We start from the raw sequence: 12,355 nt of genomic DNA, 5'->3' as shown, positions 1-12,355 counted from the left end.
TCACATTTTTAGGAAAAATTTACTACAACAAAACCATTCCCATAAATATTGCATTTTAAGTGGTGGCTGCAGAACAATGAAATAATTAAAGCTGTAATCCTGCAGCTCCGACAGTATGACCCAGTTCAATGTTATCCTCCAGCATTCCCTGTACAGTTTGCATGTCCTCCCCCTAACCAGATGCTCTGGCTTCCTCCCACACCTTAGAGATGCGTGGATTGATAGGTCAGTTCACTGCTGTTCCTTGCCCCTAGCGTATACACTCAGTTGCCATTTTATTTAGATACCTCTGTACACCTCATTAATGTAAATACCTAATCAGCCAATCATGTGGCAGCAATTCATTGCAGATTTGGACAAGAGGTTCAGTTGTTGTTCACACCAAACATCAGAATGGGGAAGAAATGTGATGCAAGTAATTTTGACCATGGAATGATTGTTGGTGCCAGACGGGGTGGTTTGAGCATCTCAGAAACTGCTGATCTCCTGGGATTTTTGTGCACAACAGTCTCTAAAGTTTACAGAATGGTGTAAAAAAAAAACAAACAAAAAAATCCAGTGAGTGGCAGTTCTGTGGGCAAAAACACCTTGTTAGTGAGAGAGTGGCCAGACTGGTTCAAGCTAACAGGAAGGTGATAGTAACTCAAAAAGCCATGCATTACAACAGTGGTGAGCAGGAGAGCATCTCTGAAACAACAACACGTTGCACCTTGACTTGGATTATCTACTGCAGCAGATGACGACGTTGGGTTCCACTCCTGTACCTAATAAAGTGGCTACTGAGTGTAGGTGAGTGGTAGAATCTGGGGAGGGAGCTGATATGGGAAAATAGGATTAGTATAAATGGGTGTTTAATGGTGGGCTGAAGGGTGTGTTTATATGCTGTAAGACTCAATGATTAAAATAACATAACCTCATCCTACAGACAGTCCCTACAGAATTTCTGGTGCTAGCCTGAAGCTAAATTTTTGATCAATGTATTTGTGAGTAGCTGTCAAATCACAAATAAGAGGAAATCTGCAGATGCAGGAAATCTGAGCAACACACACAAAATCCTGGAGGAACTCAGCAGGCCAGGCAGCATCTATCGGGGGAGGGGGGAATTAGTCAACATTTTGGGCCAAAATTATACAGCAGGACTGGAAAAAATGAGGTAGCCTCCAACCTGATGGCATGAACATCAATTTCTCAAATTTCCAGTAATGCCTTCCACCGCTTCCTCCCCCCTCAACCCAACTTCACCATCTCCCATCCCTTTTTTCCTCCCTTATCTCCTTGTCTGCCCATCACCTCCCTCTGGTGCCTCCCTTTTTCTTTCTTCCATGGCCTTCTGTCTCTTTCACCACTCAACTTCCCAGCTGTTTACTTCACCCCCCCCCCTCCAAAATCACCTGGTGTTTCTCTCTCCCCTCCCCCATCTTTTAAATCTACTCCTCAGCTTTTTTTTTTTCTCCAGTCCTGCCGTAGGGATTCTGCCCGAAATGTCAATTGTAATTTTTTGCCACAGATGCTGCCTGGCCTGCTGAGTTCTTCCAGCATTTTATGTGTGTTGTGAGTAGCTGGTATGCTTTCCTATTTATTCCCACTTTCCTGTTATGAGAATGGTGGGGCTTGTCATTCATAGAAAGTAATTATATCTGACCTGTCAACCAGCTGGTTTACTGGATGATGTTGTAATGACACCATTAATTTGTAGCTTCCAATTCATTTTCTGCATTTTTATGAGTGAATTACTTCTAATAATTAAAATGAAAAACATTTTGTGAGCTAAAATTTCTGCATGCATTTAAACCAAGTTTTTCTCTAAACTATGTAATTAAATTTGACACGAGTTTAGAAAGAACCTGAAAACTTTTGACTTCATCGTTATCCTCCCAAATGCTTAAATAAATGATTTTACTCCATAATTGTAGAGATACAGCAGGTAGTGTGAAAAGAAAAAAAAAAGAAAGAAAGTCCTGACGAAGGGTCTCGGCCTGAAACATCAACTGCACCTCTTCCTACAAATGCTGCTTGGCCTGCTGCGTTCACCAGCAACTTTGATGTGTGTTGTAGTGTGAAAAGAATGTCGTTTCACCAGACTGTGAGGCAAATGACCATTTTGGTGAAAGGAAGAACTTGTACCACATAATCTTGTACCTGAACTGTAAGCTCTGTGGTCAAAAGGGGACACTGGCTCATATACTGTCCAGGTGTAAAACAGCTCTAACTCAAGGACGGTATAGGTGGTGCCATGATAAGGTGCTTCTGGCTCTTGCTGACACACTAGAGTGGGAGAGATGCAAGAAGAGGACGGCTGGCACAGATTTGAGGAAGGCCATCACCTTCATCAAAGAGGGAGCTAGGCCTTTCGTAACCAAACAACCAAAGCCCAATCTGCTGCTAACGGCCAGGTCCTGGGAGAAGAGGGTCGATGTGGGAAGGAGGTTGCAGTTGCCGGATGTGGTGCACACAACCCCACGCCCGGACATTGTACTGTGGTCAACGGAAGACAAGAAAATAATTCTGGTTGAGTTGACTGTGCCCTGGGAGGAGGGATGGGAAGAGGCCCACGAGAGAAAGGCCTTGAAGTACCAGCCCTTACTGCAGGAGTATAAAGACAAGGGATGGCAGGCATAGTTGTTCCCTGTGGAGATCGGCTGCAGAGGTTTCCCAGCCAAATCAGCATGGCGGTTGTTGTCAGATCTGGGCCTGGACAAAAGGAGCAAAAAACAAGAAGGTCGTAGGATGGGGTAAGAGGCAGAACGAGCCTCTTGTTGGATTTGGAGTAGGCGAGAGGAGGGAAGCTGGAAGCCAGGAGCAGACGGGCAGTGATTTGGCCACCACTGCCGGCCTACCAACTGGAGAGTGTCACGGTTAAGGGTTGAAACACTCAGTGAAGGTTGGGAACCACCTGATGACATCTGCTTATGGCTGACGGCTACAGTTACCTTATAAGGTAACTGGAGAATGCACCTTAGGTGTATGTAATAAGTCAAGAGAACTTCTTTATTTTTTCCTTTTTTCACTATTATATATTTATTGTAATTTGTAGTTATTATTATGTATTACAATGTACTGCTACCACAAAACAACAAATGTCATGGCAAATGCCAATGCTATTAAACCTGATTCTGATCGAGGGAAAAATACTAAAAAGCACACCAAGAAAAGCTCCTTGAAATAGTGCTATGGAATCTCCCGCATCAGTGAACCCTCTTGAGTCTTATTTAAGAGCACATCTGCACACATCGTCTCAAACATTGCAACTCTTATTACTGTTCTGATGTGACAGCCTGTGTTCTTTGCTCAAGCCTGTGCAGAGTATCGTTTGCCAGACGGAAGCAGCTGAAACAGTTTGTGGAAGTGGTGACTGGAGTCCCTGATAATCCTCCGGGCCTTTTTACGGCCCTCTGCTGTAAATGTCCTGAAAAGAGGAAAGTTCACATCCACGGATTTGCTGGCCTGTCCACACCCACCTTCTGCAGTGCCCTGTGACTGAGGGAGGTACAGTTCCCTTACCAGGCGGTAACACAGCCAGTCAGGTTGCTCTCGATGGCGCCCCTGCAGAAAGTCCTGAGGATTTGTGGACTCATGCCGAACTTCTTTAGCTGTCTTGAGTTGAAAGAGATGCTGTTGTGCTTTTTCACCACACAGCCAGTATGTACAGTCCAGGTGCGATCCTCAGTGATGTATATACTGAGGAACTTGAAAATACTCACCCTTTCATCTACAGTCCTATTGATGTCCATAGGGGCTAGCCTGTCTCTGTTCCTCCTGCAATTCACAATCAAATCCTTCATTTTTTTGACATTGAGGGAGGCGTTGTTTCCTTGGCACCACAGCGTCAGGGCATGGACTTCTCTGTAGGCTGTCCCATCACTGTTGGAAATAAGGCCTATCAATGTTACGTCATCTGCAAATTTGATCAGCAGATTGGAGCTGTGTGTGGCAACACAGTCGTGGGTGTATAGGGAATAGAGGCGGGGGCTCAGGGCACAGCCCCGAGGGGCTGCTGTGTTGAGGGGCAGACGTGAATGTGCCTATCCTTACCACCTGCCAGCAATCCAACAGGAAGTCCAGGATCCAGCTGCACAAGGCGAGGTGCAGGCCAAAATCTCTGAGCTTCTTGTTGAGCTTGGGGGGGAATTATGGTGTTAAATATGGTGTCTAAGAACAGCATTCTAACATAAGCATCCCTCTTCTCCAGGTGAGTGACGATGTTGTGTAGTGCTGTGGCTATGGCATCGCCAGTTAATCGGTTGTGTAGAAATAAAATAAATTCTGATTCTAATTCTAAATCAGAGGGACTTAAACCCACAGTCTAAAGACATGCAAAATTGCCATCAACTGAGCTACAGCTGACATAGTAAAGAATGACTGAACATCAAGAAGATTTCCTCTTGCTCCTTCAAATCTGTCATAGTTTAATTTCTCATCAGGCAAGAAAAAAGCCGAACTATGCAGCAGGTCCTTGCTATCCAAATGAAGTAATAGCTCGAATTAGCTTGTCATTTGAGCAGAGGTTGAAGTATCCTCACATCTGGAGGTAAGAGTAACATTATTGAGTTGAGTTTATGCAGCAAACTTAACTGGTTTAACATCAAGGGTTATAGACCATATTACAATAAAACTAATAACTACAGTGCTGCCTCCTCTTGAAGTATCATATCCATTTAATCCAGGTTAATTACTAACCTTGCAATGACACTGAAGTTATAGTAAGAAACCATCTTTATCAAAGTAAAAGTTCAAAGTAAATTTATTATCAAAATACATTTATGTCACATATACAACCCTGAGATTCATTTTCTTGCAGGTGTTCACAGTAAATATAAAAAAAAGAAGAAATAATAATAATTTAAGCAATAAATATTGAGAACATGAGATGAAGAGTCCTTGAAAATGAATCCATATGTTGTGGAGACAGTTCAGTGTTGGAGTGAGTGAAGTTATCCCCACTGGTTCAAGAGCCTGATAGTTGAGGGGTAATAACTGTTCCTGAACCTGGTGGTGTGGGTCCTGAGGCTCCTGTACCTCCTTCCCAATGCCAAGCTAAAGAGGGAGAGTATGGCCTGGATGGTGGTGGTCCTTGATGATGGATACCGCTTTCCTGTGACAGCACTCCATGTAGATGTGCTCAATGGTGGGGAGGGCTTTGACCACGATGGACTGGGTTGCATCCACTAATTTTTGAAAGCTTTTTCATTCAAGGGCATTGGTGTGTCTGTATGACTGTGAAGCAACCAGTCAATATACTCTCCTCCATCCATCGACAGAAGCTTGTCAAAGTTTAGATGACATGCTGAATCTTTACAAACTTCTAAGGAAGTAGAGGTGCTGCTGTGCTTTCTTGGCAATGGAACTCATGCTGGGCCCAGGACAGATCTTCCGAAATGATAACACTGAGGAACTTAAAGTTGCTGACCCTCTCCACCTCTGATCTCCTGATGAGGACTGGCTCATGAACCTTCTGTTTCTTCCTCCTGAAGTCAAGAGTCAACTCCTTGGTCTTGCTGACATTGAGGGAGAGGTGGTTGTTGTGTCACCACTCAGCCAGATTTTCAACCTCCCTCCGAATGCTGATTCGTCACCACCTTTGGTATGGCCAATGACAGTGGTGTCATCAGCAAACTTGAATATGGCACTGGAGCTGTGCTTAGCCACACCGTGATTTGTATAAAGTGAGTAGAGTTGTGGAGGAATGATGTGGTTTGAAGTATTTTAAAACTTGCAAAGGTGTGACTCCCACACATTTGTTGCTCCTATCAATTTTTTATACCTCTTGAACACTTACTCTGTTCTACACTGAAACTTGCTTGTCACCTATATTCCTTGGCTTTCAGTAGCATCTAAGATCAATTTGAAAATACTTGGCTTCTATGCTCCTGTTCTCCCCCCACCCCCCCCTCCCCACCCAGCTACTATTTGGAACAGTGACATTAGAGACCAATCCTTGACAAAAAATGGATGTTTAGTGCCACTGAGGTTGTATTCTGCTTCATCCACACTTTGCAGAATTCCCTGCTTTGGAAACCAAGAATTCCAAAGATAAATTACCTGGAAACATTCAGTAGTTCAGGTAGCATCTTCTAAGAGTGAAAAAGGGCTAAATTTTCAGGTTGATGACTCTTGATTATAACGGTAAATGTCCTGTGCTATACTGTCAGAGCACCCTGCATCAATGTAGAGAACACAGGAAAGAAATCAATGTGTTACACAACATACAGCTGTTCAGCAGAATGATTCACAGTTTCAGCCACTTCCCCAGTTGGACATGTGTATCCACTTGACCAGTTTGTGAGCTTATGTTTGTTAAAAGTTACACACTGTACTAAAGACAAAATTTAGCTTCAGCACTGAGTTCCCCCCACCCCAAAAAATGTTTCTCATTTTGGTTAGTTAAATCTATTTGCTTCTGAAACAAAGCTTCCTGACTCCACCAGATTCTTTTAAGGGCACAGACGGATGAGTCAGAGGCAGTTTTAATGGAACTCGTCACTTTTAAAAACAGGAAAGCGACTCAGTGCCTGGACATAATCAGGATTGTTGTTTTGGACAAGAGAAGGAAAAAAGTTTGAAGCATGACACACTGGAATATTGCTATGTAAACACAGCTCTTGTGAAGCTCTATTCCTTTAAAGCAGAGAATAGTGGAAACAGTGTATTAAAAACATGCCATTTACCCTCAATCACTCCTCTGGTATGCTCCACCACAGCAGTTTGGCCCTACTCCGATTGTAACATTTTTCTCTGGCCTCAAGTATTGATTTTTTTTTCACTTTTGACAATACTGAAGTAAAGAAGTTGTTTGATTTAATCTCCCATGGGAGGTCAGGGATAAAGATGGAGATGTTGTTTAATTTAATCTCCCAGGGCAGATAGGAGATAAAGGTATATTGGCCATAGATCCCCAAATGACCACCTTTAAAAGGGACAGATAACCGATGTAAGATGGCGCTGGTGAAATGCAGCGACGGCTCACTGGCAGCAAACAAAGCTACTCACTACACTATTGATCACCCTTTTTCTGGACGACGATCACTGCAATCAATAGCCTGTAATTTCCTTTCTGGAACTGAGCTTTCGAACAGTCTGCACAATGTGACATTTTTGCTGTGTGGACTGAAGTCTCGAAGCTGCAGGACAGTTGGGGCGTGTATGGGCCGAATCGAGGGAGCATGGCCTGGGCCCGAGAGTGAGGAACGAGCCAATACTCGGACATTGCCGAAGCAGACTTGGAGCTGATCGAAAGCGGCAGATCCGAGATAAGGCATAGTCGAGAGCAAGGAACGAGCTGATGTTCAATGCCAGGCCAGATTGAGAAGATCAAGGTGTTGGGACCAGAGGCAAGGGACGAGCTAGAGTTCAGTTCACTGCTTGGCGAGGCTTACTTGTCTCTGTGCTGAACAGGGGCTGTGGCCTGCAACTAACGGGCTCCTGGACAATTTGCAATATTGACTGGCTTTCTGGCTCTGACCTCACTTTCATGAACCTTAGTTCTGAAACTTATTTGCTTACTTTTTATTGTTTGCACAATTTGTTCTTTTCTTGCACATTAGGTGTTTGACGGTCTTCTTCTTTTAATGGGTTCTAATGGGCTTCTTTGTTTTATGACTGCCTGTAAGAGACATATCAAGGTTGTATATAGTATACATACCTATATAATAAATGCACTTTGAATTTTGAACCAATCCTATATCAGAAAGCCACGTTATTTTAAGCTGTATGTTTCCAATTTAAGGAATTAGCTTTAATACCTGCAGGTTGGATTTCCCAAGATCTCAGGAAACGGTACAGCTGAGGACAGTCAGGAAGGGCTGGATCTGCCTGTACCTTTCCTGCATGCTGTGTGGGCCAGAAGAAAGTGGAAACCATTTCTTGGACAATTTGCATGAGACAGACCTCCTCTGATTGGCCCATGGCCATGGGAAATTCTGAGTTTCAGAGTTTCAGGCTTCCTAGTGCCAAATTATTTCCTCTTCCTTCTTCCTTCCTACATTGCAGATTGGAATCTCTTGGAAATACTGATACAGAATGACTTATCTTCACACTTCTATTCAGTGAGACAATTGCTACAAAAATAGTTTTATTCGGATACATTTTAGGGATCTTTCCTAAAGGAAGCATTTCAACTTGCCAAGGTGGTGAGTCTTGATACTGTAAATAAAATTCCCTCCTATAGTTGTTCCCGAGGCTAAGAAATTCAATCACTTCATTGGCAGAACCCAGGTATATTGAATTAGGGTGATCCCCAAAAGTACCCTGAGAAGAATCTTTTTACTTTGAGTGGGTAGAGTCTCTAATGAACCACCAGGGAGAGGAGTGAAAGCAGATTCAGTCACATTCAAAAGATAACTGGATCAGTATCTGAAAGGGAAGAATTTGCTGGACTGTGGGGTGAGTGTTGGTAGTGGGACTGATTGGATTGCTTTTCCATGAACCCAGCATGTATTCAATGGGATGAATGATATCTTTCTGGGCTCCAACCAATTTCTGATTCGGTAATGCATTTTTCTTCCCAAAGTGGTATGCAGTTAGGTATCATTCTACAACACCCTCCCCTTGCCCCCACCATGACTGAAACACAATGAAGACTAATTTGATAATTTAGCATCACATGGGAAATTCAACCAGGTATTAGAGACACACAGTCTCCAAAAAAGTTCTTCTGTATCAGCAGGCACACCATGACATCATTCCCTTTGCAATACTCCCTTTAGAACATCATGAGGGAATTAGGGCTAAGCAGTCTGGAAGTAAATGTCATTGGAAATTCAGGGGCAATTAGGTCATTCCTCTGCAGCACTGGATCGGGACCTCTATCAAGTAAGGTCCTCTTTTACTTTTTACACTTTTGACCATCTCACCCTTCCCCTCCACCCCCCACACTGCACATCCTCCAGGGCCCAAGCCATGACCTCTTTGACCCTCCCAACATCCCAATCATGCAGAATTTCCAATCCTTCTAAGACCACCCTGATTCTCTTAACGCCCAACCCACTGACATCCCTTCCAAGTGCTCTCAATAGAGATCACAGTCTCCAAACCGTATTTCCTCATTCCTACTTACCTTATTGCCACCTGTGATCACAAACAGATCCTGAAACTCCACATGTCTTGCCCCTATCCTATCCACCACACTAATCCAAGGAAAGAGCTATGACCATTCCCTCCACCATCCCATGTGCTTCTTCAACCCCACCTGCTTCCAGCTCTGAATGGTCACACAAGCAATCCTAAAACTGCCACATGCCTAGTCAAATTTGTCTGATTCTTTGGACCTTGGTCATGGATCACATTCAAAGTAGCTACTGTTCCCTGATCCAATTACACTTCATGCAGCTACTTGGGAGCATTTAGGACTCAAAGGTCTCATGTCAACACCTGGCACTCAGCTCATTCCACTCTGGGGATCCCTGGTTAGCTGAAAAATCTTGCCAAAGATTAGTGGCAGCTCTTTTATCAGTAGGTGGGATCAGTGTATGGGGAGAAAAGTGAATGTGAACCCTGAATTCAGTGGGCTCCCTGTGGTAGAGGAATCAAGCCAAGACTTTGCATCAATCTTCACCAGGTGGGCATGTGAAATCTCCAGAAATCAAAAATAGAACTACTGATCAAAGAATAGTATGAGAGAGGTTTGTGGACCTGAAAGCAGATTAATCCCATGGGTCAGATGATTTTCATCCCAAAGTTTTGAAAGAGATGACCTTAGAGATAGTGGGTGCTATAGATAACATCTTTAGGCAAAATGTTGGAATCTTTAATGAAGATTGCAACAACAATAATAACATAGAATCATAGCATTTTAGGGTGTAGAAACAGACTATTTGGTCCAACTTGTCACACCAGCCAATGGGCATTCTTCTGTATTAATCACATCAGGCAGTGCTAGAAACATAGAAACATAGAAAACCTACAGCACCATACAGGCCCTTCAGCCCACAAAGCTGTGCCGAACATGTCCCCACCTTAGAACTACCTAGGCTTTACCCATAGCCCTCTATTTTTCTGAGCTCCATGTAGCCATCCAGGAGTCTCTTAAAAGACCCTATTGTTTCCGCCTCCACCACCGCCGCTGGCAGCCCATTCCACACACTCACCACTCTCTGCGTAAAAAACTTATCCCTTACATCTCCTCTGTACCTACTTCCAAGCACCTTAAAATTATGCCCTCTCGTGCTAGCCATTTCAGCCCTGGGGAAAAGCCTCTGACTATCCACACAATCAATGCCTCTCATTATCTTGTACACCTCTATCAGGTCACCTCTCATCCTCCGTTGCTCCAAGGAGAAAAAGTCGAGTTCACTCAACCTATTCTCATAAGGCACGCTCCCCAATTCAGGCAACATCCTTGTAAATCTCCTCTGCACCCTTTCTATGGTTTCCACATCCTTCCTGTAGTGAGGTGACCAGAATTGAGCACAATACTCCAATTGAGGTCTGACCAGAGTCCTATATAGCTGCAACATTACCTTTCGGCTCTTAAACTCAATCCCATGATTGATGAAGGCCAATGCACCATATGCCTTCTTAACCACAGAGTCAACCTGCATAGCAGCTTTGAGTGTCCTATGGACTCGGACCCCAGAATCCCTCTGATCCTCCACACTGCCAAGAGTCTTACCATTAATGCTATATTCTGCCATCATATTTGACCGACCAAAATGAACCACCTCACACTTATCTGGGTTGAACTCATCTGCCACTTCTCAGCCCAGTTTTGCATCCTATCAATGTCCCGTTGTAACCTCTGACAGCCCTCCACAACATCCCCAACCTTTGTGTCATCAGCAAATTTACTAATCTATCCCTCCACTTCCTCATCCAGGTCATTTATAAAAATCACAAAGAGTAGGGGTCCCAGAGCAGATCCCTGAGGCACACCACTGATCACTGGCCTCCATGCAGAATATGACCCATCTACAACCACTCTTTGGCCTAATGTGGGCAGGCCAGTTCTGGATCCACAAAGCAATGTCCCCTTGGATCCCATGCCTCCTTACTTCCCCAATAAGCCTTGCATGGGGTACCTTATCAAATGCCTTGCTAAAATCCATATACATTACATCTACTGCTCTACCTCATCAATACTAGTTTTATGCACTTAGTTTGTATGTAACTACCCTCTTCTCAGTCCTTCTTTTCTATAGTAATTATCTGCATTTTTTGAATAAAGTAATTGTAGTTTATGTAATTTACACTTTCTCCTGCATTCTTCAGATATATTCTGGTTTCTCCTTATATGTTATACAGTCCTATGTTATACAATTCATCTTGCATTTTAATACAATAAACTGTAAGATGTGAGGCTAAATATACTGTGTTCCCCTTCTATTGTCAACCAATTGTTTTGCAAATCAATATCTGCTTGTGAGACTGAGGAAGGTAGGAAATGGGGAGCAGTTGTGTGGACAATGAGCTAATATGGTAAAAGACAGGGTTTCAAGAGAATGGATCTGGAAAGCTACAAACAGTGTGGAGATCCCATTACTGCCTAAACCCTCACTGATTATCCTAAAACAATATTAGACAGCTTCCAGGGATACCCAAAAATAGAGCTCAATGTGGTGTCAGATTAAGTATCTTTCACAGTAATACACACAAATGCTAGAAGAACTCAGCAGGTCATGCAGCATCCATGGAAAGGAATAAAGAGACAACCCTTCATCAAGACTTTTAGGCTGACATTGGAAAAAACTTGTCTTCCTTCCTCATACCATTCAGTTCTAATTCCTGATGCTATACCCCTGGTTTGGGTAATAATATACTTAGACTGGTATTTGGTTTACTATTGTCACCTACACTCAGTGACCACTTTATTAGGTACACCTGTACACCTGCTTATTAATGCAAATATCTAATCAGCTAACCATGTGGCAATAACTCAATGCATAAAAGCATGCAGACATGGTCAAGAGGTTCAGTTGTTGTTTACACCAAACATCAGAATGGGGAAGAAATATAATCTAAGTGACATTGACTGTGGAATGATTGTTGGTGCCAGATGGGGTGGTTTGAGTATCTCAGAAACTGCACAACACTCTAGAGTTTATGGAGAATGGTGTGATAAACAAAGTAACATCCAATGAGCAGCAGTTATGAGGGCAATAACGCCTTGAGAGAAGTCAGAGGAGAATGCCCAGACTAGTTCAAGCTGACAGGAAGGTAACAGTAATCCAAATGGCCACATGTTACAACAGTGGTGTGGAGAAGAACATCTCTGAGTGCACAATATGTTGAAATTTGAACAGAGAGGCTACAGCAGCAGAAGACCATACCAATTCCGCTCCTGTGGCCATTTTATTTGGTACACTCCTATAGCTAATAAAGTGGACACTGAGTATATATCTTTCTATGTATTAAAGGAATCAAA

The sequence above is a fragment of the Mobula birostris genome, chromosome 8 (genome assembly GCF_030028105.1).
Source record: "Mobula birostris isolate sMobBir1 chromosome 8, sMobBir1.hap1, whole genome shotgun sequence".
Classification (NCBI taxonomy): Eukaryota; Metazoa; Chordata; class Chondrichthyes; order Myliobatiformes; family Myliobatidae; genus Mobula; species Mobula birostris.
Note: the sequence above shows the minus strand (reverse complement) of the source record.